The sequence below is a fragment of the Momordica charantia genome (assembly GCF_013281855.1).
Source record: "Momordica charantia cultivar OHB3-1 chromosome 3 unlocalized genomic scaffold, Mcharantia_2.0 BLBB01000003.1, whole genome shotgun sequence".
NCBI classification, from domain to species: domain Eukaryota; kingdom Viridiplantae; phylum Streptophyta; class Magnoliopsida; order Cucurbitales; family Cucurbitaceae; genus Momordica; species Momordica charantia.
The window spans coordinates 10,507,292-10,521,820 of NW_028275161.1; the positions used below are offsets into that span (position 1 = coordinate 10,507,292).

Here is a 14,529-nt window from a genome sequence, read left to right on the forward strand (position 1 = left end):
GCCTTGTGTGTTATTATACTTAGTAATGCTTATTGAATATTGATGCTGGATATTAAGTGTTTTGGGTGAACTATGTCGGACTCCAATGGTTTAAAATTTGTTTGGTTATGCTTTGTTGCGACGAAATTCATTGTGGAGCCATTGTTAAGAAAAGTTATATTGTGAGAGCATGATTGGTTTATTAGTTTATTATTAGAATGTTGTTTATGTTGTGGAAGCATGCTGAATTGTATTTGTGAGTTGAAAGATGCAGGGGTAATGGCTTAAGAAAGTATATAGTAAGACTCTGGTGAGAGTCGGATTCTTGGAGGAAATGAATGAGTGAGTGTCAGGGCCTCGGGTATAAATGGTCGGGGGCTGATACGTCACTAATTGAGTATCGAGGCCTCGGGTAAAAACGGTCGAGGGTCGATACGAGGGGTCCTTTGGAAGGAAGGCTATTGTGGCCTTGGGTAAAAATGGTCAAGGGCCAATAGATGGTGAAGTCATCGGGGCCTCGGGTAAAAATGGTCGAGGGCCGATGCAGCAGTGTCGGGGCTCTGGGTAAAAATGGTCAGGGGTCGACTCTACTCGAAGGAGTTAATTGTGGAAGGCTAGGATAGTCGTGATAAGTGTAGAGGTACTTGAGATGTTAGGGAGACTAAAGGTTGGTAGTTAACGTGTTCCTGGTTGTGGTTGTCACCAAATTTTATGGAATGTGTCTATGTTTGAATGCATAATGTGATGAAAGGCATGACTATGAATGTTTCATGATTTAGTTGAGCATGATGTGTGTGTGTTGTTGGTGAGGGCTACTTACGGAGTATATTTTATATACTCACCCCCCCCTCTACAATGATTGTTTCAGGTGAAGGACTCGTGGGCGACCATGGTGATGAGACGGAGGAGACATGACGAGCGAGGACCATAGGCTGCTTAGTCACTCTTGCTTAGCTTAAGTTATTAGTTAAGACCTTATGTTATGGTCAATAAACTATTTGTTCGTATTTGAATAATTGGGAGGTTCCCACTTGTTATTGATTTTATTTCAGGATAGGTGTCTATCTTAGTTCTCTACCATTCATTGAGTTTTGCCTAGTTTGAATAATGAAATTGCCCCGTGAGGTTGTCCACAGATGTTCTTGATTGATATTCTATGAAATTGATTTATTGTTGAATTGACCAGAGGTGGAACTTGATTTTATATAATTGTTGCATAGGGAGTTGGCATCATGCGTTTGGGGTTAATTTTAAACAGTTGGGTAGTTAACGTGACCTAGAAGTGTGGGGGAAATTCTGGGTGGTTACAAGTAGTGTCGATCGGGGTTCGTGCTGCCAGATCTCGTTCATCAGCCCCTGTCGAATGTGCATGTCGGTTTATTCGAGTCATCGGTTTTGTTGAGTCGTGTCTGCAAGGTGTATATGGGTTTTGAGCGAGAAAAAGATTAGGGTTTTGAATTTAGGGGTAAAAATCGTATACGAGAGGTGAGATAAAATGGGGTTTGTTTTATATATTTGTAATTTATTTATTAAAAATATATGAACATGGATAGCTTGGTAAGTTTTACACGGGCCTCATCCTGTATTTTGTCAAATCTATAAGATATTAAGATTTAAGCCATTTATATAATTACGTTATATTAAAAGAGTACTTATCCCAATATCTTTAGCCTATTGGACATTGACCTAAATCAGAGTTTGGACTTGTAGTTGACAATATGTGGGAATTGGCGGGTTGAAAAATGGTGATCAACCCAACCCAGGTTGGGCTGTTGGGTTGTCGGGTTGGCAAAATTCAAGAAATCTTTATCCCAACAAAAAGAAAGTGAAACCACACAAATAAAAAAAAATCAAGAAAAAAAAAATTTGGAAAGACCAAGAAATATATAATATATATCAGAAAGAAGAGTGGGAGATCTCTTCCATAAGAGATATCGAAAGGCTTAGTAAAAAACTTTTCTTACTTCAAAAACGGGTGGCGGAGACGTGATGACGGCTGCGGCAAGAGGAGGTGTTGCAACGACGGCAGGAGGAGGTGGAGTGGCGGCGCGAGGAGAGAGCTTCAAGTTCAAGCTTGGATGATGGATAAAAATGGAGGAGAAAGTTTGGTTAGGTAAATGGAGGAGAAGAATAGATTAGAGACTAGAATGGAGATTAAAAAAATTTGATAGGGAAATGAAACCCTAAATAGAAATAGATAGTTGAGATTAAAAGGAAATGGATGGTTGAGATTGAACCTAAAAAGTAAGGTTTTAATTAATAATTATTATTATATATAATATTACTTATATTAAAAAAGAAAAAAGGACAGGATGTCGGGTCAGGTCGGGTCAACCCGAAATTTTCAAGGGCCAACCCGAGACCCAATACAACCCAGTCGGGTTAGGATTTTTCCAACCCAACCCGTGGATTGGGTTGGATCGTCGGGTTGTCGGGTTTTTTGAACACCCCTAGATGGGTTAACTCCGGTTTGGGTTGGATTCATCGGGTTGTCGGATTTTTTGAACAAGATGGGCTAACCCAACCCTATCCATTGATGACGCTGATTTCTAGGATAGTATTGGTAAAGAATGTAAATAAAGTATTATGAAAAAGACAATTTTGATACTTTTTGCTTAATGAGGAGGTAAATGATTCAAGTAAATAGTGGATTTTAGATTAAGGCATCCAAGGACAATTTTGATACTTTTTAAAGCTAATTAAGATCAGATAAATGATTCAAATTAATGGTGGATTTTGTTTAATCTTTCGGAGAAAATTGATTGAAAGAAGGGAGTTGAAATTAGTAATGATTATAATATCATGTCTTTAACATGAAACTAATATTTATTTATAGTAATTTTATATTAACATTTCAGATACAGAAATGCATTGGGACAACTTACAATCCAAATTTCTTTTTTCAAAGGAATTCAAATTTCTTACATTAATAGTTTAGTGAGTAGTTGTTTGCTTCTCTGCCTAATAAGATGAGAAGGAAGTGTAAGGGCACGCGGTTTATAAGTAGTACAAGAAATATTCCTAATTCGTTCTATATAGAGACTGTAGGTGATAAATGATTTAGTGAAGATGTTTTATGATAATGCAAACAATTCTTGGTAACCAAATGTAAGTGTTGGATTTTAGGAAACTAATAAACAAATCTGGAAAGTAAGGTTTGATAATAACAATTCAACAATCTAACCTTTTTCTTCTTTAGAAAGGAAGTTACACAAACACGCAAGTTACCTACCACATCCCTTATACAATCAAATACGTTCACCTATACTATTTTTAGGGTGTGTTTGGGAGTGATTTTAGCATGGTCAAAATAACTTTTGTCATTATTGTCAAAATCACTTTCCTTTCTGATACACGACAACTCAAGCGTATTGAGCTACTCGAGCCACAAGCCACTTGAATCCAATCGTATAGTTGGTTCGACCTGAAAGGCTAAAAGTTAGAGGGATTACCTTCGCAGTTGTTACCTTGAGCAGACAGAATACTCCTTATGCTCGAGGCCGGAAACACTCAACGAGTTTGATGACCAATCAAACAAGCATGCTCTGAGGAGCTCAAATACAAAAACCTAAGTTCAACCACACAAAGGGATGCGATGTTTGGGAACGGGTTTTGCACACGACAAAGGGGAAAAACACTATTGGTTTTATTCAACTTAACATTCAAAGGATGCCTGAAACAATGGAGGGTACAAGCCTATTTATAGTCTAAGACCCTTGGCCTTTTAAGGAAGATAACAAAAATAAAAAGAAATTAAAAAAATACTAAATTCCCAAAAGGTGCAAAACTTGTCTAAAGATGAAATTTAACATTGTTAATTTAAAATTATTAATTTAAAAAGAAATAAAATAGAATCAAATTCAAATCAAATCCCACCAAATAAACAAAATATCAAGGAAAATATTTTCCCAAAGTGGGATGGAGTGGGCGGCAAGGCAAGACTGGGCGGTGATTGGCGTGCACAAGGCGTGGCTTGTGTTGGCGGGCGTGTGCATGGGCGACAGACAAGGGGCGCTGGGGGCTGGCAGGAGTGCGCATGGGTGGCGGACAGGGGCACTTGGCGTTGGTGTGGGCATTGATGGGCGTGCAGGGTGCGCGGATGTGGGCGTTGATGGCTTGTGGGGCGAGTGTGCGCTTGGGCATGAGGCGTGCAGACAAGCAGGGCTGCTCGCATAGGTGCTGGGCAGGCAAGAGGCGCGCGGGCACTGGGACAGACGTGGGTGCGTGGGCGCTTGGTGCAGGCGATGGCATGCACGCGTGGACGGTAGGTGACGGGCGCTTCGGCAGGCAGCATGCTCAGGGATCGTGCGCTGTGAGGTTAAAGGCTGAGGCGTGTGTGGTAGGGGGCGTGTTGTGAGATTCTCGCGGCGTGGTGGCGCGCGCGGTGGCGTGCTTGCTCCCGGGTGGCTTCTCGATAGGCTGGTCTTTGAATGAAATTGATGGATTTTCATAGTGGATGTAGATCACGTTGATTGAACCATTTTTTCTCTCTAATTCATTTATTTTGGTAAATTTATTGTTGAAACTTAGTTAGTTGATGTTCTATATTTTTTTGGAATTGTTGTTGTAAGTGTAAGTTGGAATATCCTACAAGTAGTATCACAACCTCGTTTAAGCGTTTTACAGTAATTAAGTATTTATCAAAAGTTTTTGAAAGTTTTTTATTGGCAAGTATTGAAATGACAACCAAGTTTCAACTAGTGAAATTTTATGGTAAGGGTGATTTTGGATTATGTAAAAAGAAGAGGATAGCTCTTTTAGTGCAACAAAAGGATGCAAAAGCTCTTGATGTGATACAAAGAAGTACCCAGCTAAAATAATAGAGAAAAGTGAAAGAAGAAATGCTTGATATAACGTTTAGTACACTGATTTTGTATTTGTCAAATAATATTTTACAATAGGTCGATGATGCCACCACAACCTTAGAAAATGGAAAAAATTGGATAAGTTATTTCTTGTTAAGTCTTTGCGAATAAGCAAGAAGAAAGTTTCCATTTTAGGATGGATTCTTCAAAACCATTAGATACAAATTTAGATGAGTTTAACAAAATTGTTATTGATTTAGCCAACAATGGAGAGAAAATGTCTAAAGAAAATAAAGTGATAATTTTGTTAAATTCGTTGCTCGATTCATATAGAGAAATTAATACAGCAATCATAGACGAAAATCATGGTAAAAGTGAGAGCCAAAGGTAAGAAGTATTACAATTGTAAAAAAGAAAGACATTTTAAGATAAATTGTCTGTTGTTGGCAAAGCACAAACAATCTAATCAATAAAAGACCGAGGAGGAGAGTTCAGCTAATGTATTGGATGATTATGAATCAACTTATCGTTAATGGTTGTACATTCGTGGACACGAAAATATTCTGCAGTGAGAAGAGTGCAGTTGCGGGTCTTTAATGGAGTGACCCACACTTAACGAATGTTGATTAACTCGGTTAATGAGTTTGACTACTTAATCTTGTATCATTAGAGCTTATGATCTATAGGTCCATTAGGTCCCCTTGTTAGCTCACAACGGATAAAACAAGGATCAAGATGATGAAATAATTTGAAATGTTCAAATTATACGAGGGAATGTATATAACGTATATTGATACATTGTATAGATATATGTTAATTTTGAATGAAATATTCAACATTAATACTATGTATTTTGAGGGTGGGAGCTAATGTTATGGATGAGAAAAATCTCTATTTTCTACATAAGAATTCAAAAAAAAAAAATAAAAATATCCTGATGATCATGGGACTTCCCCTAGATTCAGGAGAAGATATCTTATATTTAGAAAGATAAGATATCCTGATGGCCTTAGAACTTTCCCTCTATAAATATAACAGTAAGCTAAACCCCTAAAACCCCTAAAAGAACAGTAAAAAAAAATCTTTCAACTCTCTTAGTCTCTCAATCCCTTGCAATTGGATCTCACAATCTGGATTCTCAATCGAGAGACTTAGCGAGGAAGATCGAGTGGTGTTTACATGAAGAAGAGTCTTCAAATGTAAAATCAACATTCTTCCCTGTTTTTATATTTTTTTGTGTTTTAAATTTCAAAAGAAATTCAAGAATGCACTCTACTGCTTCTGCTCCGGGATTCACATCCCTTCAAATTGGTATTAGAGCATGGTTTTTTGTTCTGAATTTTTTGTTGAAATTTACACAAATTTTGGTAGGTTTTTCACTGCATTATGAATGTGGGTTTCCAAATTGGGTGTTTTCAAATTTTGGCGTTTAGAATTGCAATGGACATTCGTTTATGTATCGAGTCTGTAAGTTCGGGTCGACTGAAAGGTGTTCGGGGCGATGGATTAGACATTTTTTTCAGAAAACAACGAAGAAGACGACGAAGTTCTGTGACGGAAGCACCTATTGCTATGCAGTAGCGCCATGGCGCTACGCTTATGTGCTGCAGCGCTGCGACGCTTTGTAGTGCCATGGCACCATGTGTGTTGGAGTATGGTGCAGTAGCGCTGCAGAGCTTTCCCTAGTGGTTCCGAGGCGTCGGTTCGTGGGTTCGAACTGTTTTGGGTGTTTTTTAATTTTTTTTAAGTTTACTTTCATAGGATGACAAAATTCGGTCCAATTTTGCTACTTAATTATTATACGGTATGAATTTATGTTTCCCACTGGGATTTGGCTTTCCTTATCTACGTGCGCACTGCGTCATAATTAAATGTATGAAGCATAAAGTATGTCATTTAGATTAAAATCTCACCAAAGGTTAAAGCATGATCATGCATTGTATTAATATAAGTGCTATATTATATGAAGCATGATGTATTTTTTTTCTTGTAATTGATATGATTGTTGTGTTAATTAATGGAAAAATGAGTTACGTTGGACATGACATTTCTTTAGTAAGGTTCTGTGTAGGTTGAGTTATTTAAGCTAACTAAACAGGAAACACCTCTGCTTGGGAACCAATCTGTGGTTGAATTAGTCAATATTTTATAAAAGCATGCAATAATGTTTTAGTTTATTAAATCGTTTCATAAACTAAAAACATTAGTGTAAAACTATCCAATATAAACAAGTTGTATTGGGCAAATGATTTTATTTAAGGATGAATTTTTTATCCGATTTTCTCTAAATAATAAACCCTAAGTTATAAAATACTTAGTTGGAGGATTACTGTATATATGTGTATAACATACCGGTATGTTTCATATATGGGTATGTATAATATATACTCTTTTCCCTCACGCTCTCCGTGAAGTTCATACTGTGAGATTCATGCTCGGCCTCGTGGTGCTCTAGAGCATCCTCCCTTTGGAAGATGTTTGCATGAGTCGATATCAAGGTGAATGGAGAAAGTATTTAAAGTAAGTGGGAGAATGTTGTGTGACAATACTTCCTACGATCTCCTTCATTAGTTTGCAAAAAGTAAGAGTTTCGTGCTAGGCCTTGTGGTGCCTTGGGAGAATCCTCCATTCGGAAGGTGTTTTCATGATATCAATGCTATGGCAAACTCCAGAAATGGATAGGGTTCTAAAGTTTTTGCAACGATATTGTCCTACCCTTCGGTGGGCTTGTCAAGACAGAATTTTATGCTTTAAAATGAAAGGGCTACACCTACAAGAAATTATTAAGTTAGTTAATGATTTCTGGACTAAATGAAATGGTAGCTAATCATTATAGGGGTAAGAGTTATCCTACTATAGTGCTTGGTTGAGATAGTCTCAATTCAATGAAGAAATAAAACTGACTTGGCGGTTGTTCTAAATCATCAAAGTATCATTGCAAATTATTTAATTGCAAACTGACTTGGCGATTATTTCTTAATTTGCTAAATTTGATTGGTGTAAAGAATTCTTGCAAAGTTCGAATGTAAATAATTTGTTTGTTTTCAGTAATTATGTCTACGTCTTTAATTTCACTTCTCGCCGTCGATAAATTGACTGGGGATAATTATCCCACATGGAAAACGAAACTTAATGCCATACTCGTAATAGATGTGATCTCTACTTTGTCTTAACGAAGGCCTGTCCCGAGGCACCTGGACCTAACGTCGCGAAAGCTGTTCGTGGTGCATATTTCATATGGACAAAGGCCAACTCAAAGGTTGAATCTACATCTTGGCCAACATATCTTATGTTTTGGCCAAGAAGTATGAGACCATAATCACTGCATTTGAGATCATTGATTCATTGTGTGACATGTTTGGAAAATCTTCATCACAAGTCATGCATGAAGCTCTCAAATTCATATTCAACTCACAGATTAAGGAAGGAACATCTGTCCGAGGCATTACAACAAAATTGGTCTATAATGTCAGTTCTCAACTGATATCATAGATATTAAATGTCAGTTCTGCAACTGACATTAACCCGGTGTCATCGTACTGTACAATGTCGTTTACAAAACAATGTCAGTTGTTAACTGACATTGTTAATTGATAAGAAAAGAAAATAATTCTTCCTCGATTACCACAAATGATTGATACAAGACTATATAAATAGCAGTCACAAAGAAGAAACTAAAAAGTTCTGTTATTTGATTGTTTGTTGGTACAAATGGAGTACATATGAAGCCGCTATCTAACTTCTCTTTTATGAAGTGTCTATCAACTTCAACATGCTTGGTTCTGTCATGTTGAAGTGGATTATGTGCAATACTGATGGCAGACTTGTTATCACAATAAAGTTTCATAGGCCCTTCCCATGAAATCTTCAAATCTTCTAAAATAATTTTTATCCACAGTAATTCGCAGATGCCCAATGCCATTGCTCTAAATTCCGTTTCTGCACTTGATCTTGTAACTACATTTTGTTTTTTACTTCTCCATGTCACTAAGTTCCCACCTAAGAAAGTACAATAGCCAGAAGTGTATTTTCTATCGTCTATCAATCCTGCATAATCTGCATCTGTATAAACCTCTAGATTGAGTTTCTCGCCTTTCTTAAACAACAATCCTCTCCCAATGGAGTTCTTTAAATAGTGGAGTATTTGGTACACAGCTTGAAGATGAATTTCTTTTGGACTATGCATAAATTGGCTTACCACTCCAACAGCATATGCAATATCTGGTCTCCTATGAGAAAGATATATTAATTTTCCAACTAACCTCTGGTAAGTTTCTTTATTTACTGGAGGACTCTCTTCAATTGCACATAATCTATGGTTTTGATAAATCGGCGTTCCTATTGGTCTGCTGCCAAGTTTTCCTATTTCAGAAAGTAAGTCAATCACATATTTCTATTGTGAATATTCCTTGTTTAGAATATGCTACTTCTATCCCAAGAAAATATTTCAGTCTTCCCAATTCTTTAACTTCAAACTCTTGGATTAAACAATTTCTTAGTTTACTTGCTCATTATTATCATTGTCAGTGACGATAATATCGTCCACATAAACAATCAATGTTGTCACTCCCCCTGTAGCAGAATGTTTTATAAATGATCTCTTTGACTTTGTTTATAGTCCATCTTTCTCATAACAATCTACCAAACCATGCCCTAGGAGATTGCTTTAATCCATACAATGCCTTTTTTAATTTACAAACTTTATTTCCTACTTGCTGATACCCAGGTGGAATCTCCATATAAATTTCTTCTTCAAGATCACCATGTAGAAAAGCATTTTTTACATCATATTGAAACATGTCCCATTCATGATTTATAGCAAGAGATAGAAGTATTCGTACTGTGTTCATCTTGGCAACAGGCGCAAAGGTTTAAAGGTAATCAACTCCATATGTTTGAGTATATCCCTTAGCAACCAACCGTGCTTTGTACCTATCGAGTGTTCCATATGCTTTATACTTTATAGTATATATCCAACGACTAAACAGCAACTCAAAAATGGAGATCCAAAACTGAAAAATCAACACTGGACCGAACCGAAAGAGGGCTGAACCGAATAAAAAATAGTTGAATCGAACCAAAATATTCCGAACTGAACCAAATCTGACTGAAACGAACTGAAACCTGTCGAAATGATCCGACAATGAACTGAACCGGACCGAAAAGCGATGAACCAGTCCAACAACGAATTGAACCGAGCCTAAAGGAGCTGAACTGGCTGGACCGAACTAAGTGAACCAGACTATTTGAACAGAATTGGACGAACTGGAAATTGTGAACCGAAGCAACAAATGTTTAGATTTCCCTTTTAAAACCCTAGCAGCCACCCTTTACGACAACAACCCTAGCAGCCACGCGAATCAGCAAACAGCGGCGGCGGCAGCAGTCGACGGCGGCGGTGGTCGGCAGTGGTCGGCGGCGATGCTGCAGTGGGTTGGGTACAATGAACACTTGCAAAATCGTGTTCAAAACTTCAAACCCTAATGGGTACAAAATCCTAATGGACACAAAACCCTAATTCCCACAAATATTTTAGAGGAAACTTGGCTCTGATACCATGTTAATTAAAAGAAAATAATTCTTCCTCGATTACCACAAATGATTGATACAATGCTATATAAATAGCAGTCACAAAAAAGAAACTAAAAAGAAGTTCTCTTAGGATAAGGAAATACTTACCTATTAGAACAACAGAACCCTAACCTAAATAAAATAGGAAAACTATAATTTAACAGACATCAAATTAAACGTCATTGTATGTGTTTGATGTCGATTACTTTAACATCGGTTCTAAACTGACATTAACCTTGGTGTCCTTGTAGCCTACAATGTCGGGTAGTCTGTTATGTCAATTTGAAACAGACATTGATTATTCAAGTAATGTCGGTTAGGATCTGACATTGATATAACCGACATTGTTCCTTTGTAACTAACACGTTTACATTAAACTGACATTGTTATTTTAAAAACCTGGAAAAATTTTATTAATAAAATCTTGTACGTACAATAGCTACAAAACCTGTATCAAAATATTTACAGCAAAAAAAAAAATATTGTGCAATATAATCAATAATTTCAGCAATCCAGTAGACAATGTTGAGTAATTCAATACCAGTACTTTTATAAGGCGCTCCAACACAATCTAACTACCAGAACAAATCAATACAATCATAAGAAATCCAATACACATCCTCGATAGAATTGAGCAAATCACAAAATACATCGTCAATCATTCTATAATATCCAATTCATTCACTAAGCCACAACATACATCATTAATGTAATTCCACAATCATAACATTTATATACAAGTTTTATAAATTACAATATGTGAAACCTTTATACACAATATGCTTCAAACTCGAAAATGAAAGACAAAATGACAGGTTAAATTATCTAGAAATACAATCGTCATTCTTTTAACTAGTAAGTCCAAATGTCAAATACGTACAAGAATTGGATCAATTTCTAATACCATCAGCCTTGGTTGATGGAGTGACAACCTGTATCAATTTCATAGGTATCGCCTGCAACATAAGTTAACAAGTCAAAAATTGAAATGGCCTGAAGGATACCATATAAAATTAGCTATATTAGGAATTATAACATCCAAATGCGAGAGAAGCGCAATGGAACAATCCTTCAAGAATTTTGAACATACAAATTTTGAAACCATCTTTTATATATACATACTAAAGATACACACAAAGATCCATCACTGGCAAGCATAACTTAACAACTAATGAATATGCAGAACCCATGTATTAATGTAAAGTGACATACTTACAAAATTTTCACTTTTGGTTTTTCTTTGATCTCAAGATTCCAGCTGCTAAACTCGTCCGACTTTATATCCTGACAAATAATGTTGTAAATGTGTGTTAACCTCACCTCACATGCTCCAATTAATAGAACACAAACATGATGCTCAAGTAAATTTTCGTAAAGATTTTTATTCAACTCTAATGTCCTAGTTTTTCTGTTATTGTTTTGGATTATTAACAAATTACGCACAATTTTTGGAATTTGAATGATGCACTACCAAAACTACTTCGAAATCCATAAAAAAAAAAAAAATCCACTTCGAATTAAGCTTGCGACTCACTGAATCATTTCAGAAAACACCTTATATTCATTATGGACATGCCCCTCAATCAACTTTCTAAGATAAAAAAAAAAAATACTCATCTAAAAAATGATGATTGGAATTAAGTATCAATACAACAATTTGGATTTGATATTTGATTCAGATTGCACAAGAACAACGACGTCCAACGAATAATGTCATTTAACAAACAAGTTTTACTCTCCGATCATATATTTCAAACTAAATAAGCTATGGAACATCAAAACATACCAATCGTAGTTACAGGTTAGTAAATAGAGCCTTCTTTTAAGTTGGCACTAACCCATAAACTAGCCCAATCTACTTCTCGCAGAAAATAAAATAATACATTAGAGAGAGATTTTTTATTTGAAACATAGTTATTGTAAATACATTAAAAGTAAAAAAATTCTCACATCAAATCCACAAATCATACGAAATACACTGAACTTCATCAATAGTTTGCGGTGTTAATGTATATCACCTACAGGTTGGAGAGAATATCAATCACTTACATTGCAGAAGCTTTTTCACAAACTGCCCTGCCTTGCAAGGTATTTACCATATGCAGCACTAAACAAATGAAACAAGGCCAAATGATTGATGGATACAAAAATCCCATTACAAATTAACATGATAATCTAAAATACCAACATTTGGAAAGTTAATATTAACCTATGAGTAGAAATTAAAGTACAAATAAAGTTCATTGAATGAGAGAGTACCTCCCAATTGGACGACTATTGACCCATGATGGCTCTAACGCGGGATTGGCATCGCAATAACTTCCTCGTTTTCATCATCACCCTAAACCTTCGTGCCCTTGCGACAATGACTCTTGAAGCAACAAGCACCCACAGAGAAAACACCTGCAATCGGAAATGAACCAGAGGTCACCCTACTGGCCAAATTGGAGTAGATAAGATGGTCATTTATCAGTCTCCACCATCACCTCCAAGCATTATTATCAATTTTTTCATTTCACTACTCTTTCTCAAATCTCAATTGCATGTTATTGTTGAGATTTCTGGTATTTGTTTGGAAAAATGAGCAATTATAATATGTATATGTTATTCCCTATAGAAATCCAAATTCGACACAAATGTGCCGATGTCTAGCATATCATAATTTCCTAATTGTCAAATAAGATGAACAGAAATGCCTCATTGCCATTCAACTCAAATATATGAAATCACATTCTCGTAATTGTCTACAAGTTTTTGCACGCTCTTGTAAGTATTGGTGCATCAGTGCGGATGTAATTAGCTCAATAATGTTCCATGAAGGCATTAATATTTGGCTTTGGCATTTTATCAAACAGTTTCGAGCAAATCTTTGATAGCATCGTTTGACGTAAAATGGAGGGTGAGAGAATAAAATGAAAAAGGAACAGTTTTAGAAAGTAAAAGAAGTTAGTTATTACCTTAATTTCAATTCCAAAAACGTGTGGTTCTTTGATCTTGTAGGAGTAATCGGACTACCGAGAGAGACGAAGAGACGTACGGCAAACTAAAATCCACCAATTGCAAAACATAAGATATAGAATCATGGGAAACAAAAACCTGCAGAAGTTCTTAGAGCCACCAATTGCAACCAAACAGTAAGCATTGGTGAGTTGGAGAAAACCCAAATTTCACATGAGTTCTAAAAAATAAGCATTGGTGATTAGAACACAAGAGGGTGTCCTAAGAAGAATAGACACCGACATGAAGCATACAAAATGGATATGGCGACACGACAATTTATAAAACAATAATGGCGAGAGGAAGAAACGATCAACATCTAAGATAATTGTTAGAACTTATAATGATTAGAGTCTAAAAGTGTTCGAAAATTTTCTTTTTGTTATGAAGTTAAAAAAAGAAATACAAACCTTGCAGCAATCGGCGACAAAGTGGTTGGTGGGCGCTCTGCGAAGTGGTAGCAGTCGACAACGTCCTCGAAGGTTTTCTTGGAGATAAGAAAAATAAAATAGTGATTTTTAAATTATTTGAAAAGATATTTTAGTTTATGCCCACTAAATTTGAGGGTTTTTTGAAATTTTCTGGATAAATTTAAAATAAATGAGAAAAAACGGGTGTATACGGAATAATTTGGAGTTTTAGGGTGTTGAGACACAACCAGGTGGATTTTAATGAATGCGTCTCTTCAGGAGACGCATCTGTCACAACCAAAGGGAAAGTAGAATGCCGTTCAAGAATTTTTTTAAATAATTATTTTATTAATTCACATTAATATACCTACCTTTTTTAGTATTTTAAGTTGAGATTTTATTATTTTATATTAATAAATAGGTGAATCAAATACGGTTACTTTTTAAGGTTACTTTTTAAGATTTTTTTTTACAATAGGTCGATCAAATACGGTTACTTTTTAAGATTTTTTTTACAATAAAGATTTTATTATTTTATATTAATATAACTATTTTGTATTTTAATTAGGTTAATAATTAACATCTTTTCTAGTAAAATCTAAATTAAAATTTCATCACTTATCTAAATTTTTAAATTTTCTTTTAAATATGCTTCATAAACACAAACCTGAAAATTTATAAAAATAAATACATAGATTTAAAATAAGTCATAGTTCTTTGGTCAGATTTGGTAGTTTTAGTTTTTGATAGTTTAATAGTATGAATTT

The 14,529-nt window shown here is 35.6% G+C and overlaps 1 long non-coding RNA gene across 3 annotated transcripts; it reads right to left on the reverse strand.

The window, feature by feature from the left end:
• Positions 1-11,013: 11,013 nt before the first annotated feature.
• On the reverse strand, positions 11,014-13,869 carry LOC111023582 (uncharacterized). 3 transcript variants are annotated; one of them, XR_002603156.2, is made up of 6 exons: positions 13,763-13,869; positions 13,313-13,398; positions 12,615-12,758; positions 12,405-12,462; positions 11,572-11,639; positions 11,014-11,311 (listed from the first exon to the last, which is right to left on the reverse strand). It is a non-coding gene; the product is annotated as an uncharacterized LOC111023582 (long non-coding RNA). The 3 variants fall into 3 exon arrangements; XR_002603154.2 differs by having other exon boundaries at positions 12,615-12,787; XR_002603155.2 differs by having other exon boundaries at positions 12,615-12,790.
• Between the last annotated feature and the right edge of the window lie 660 nt (positions 13,870-14,529).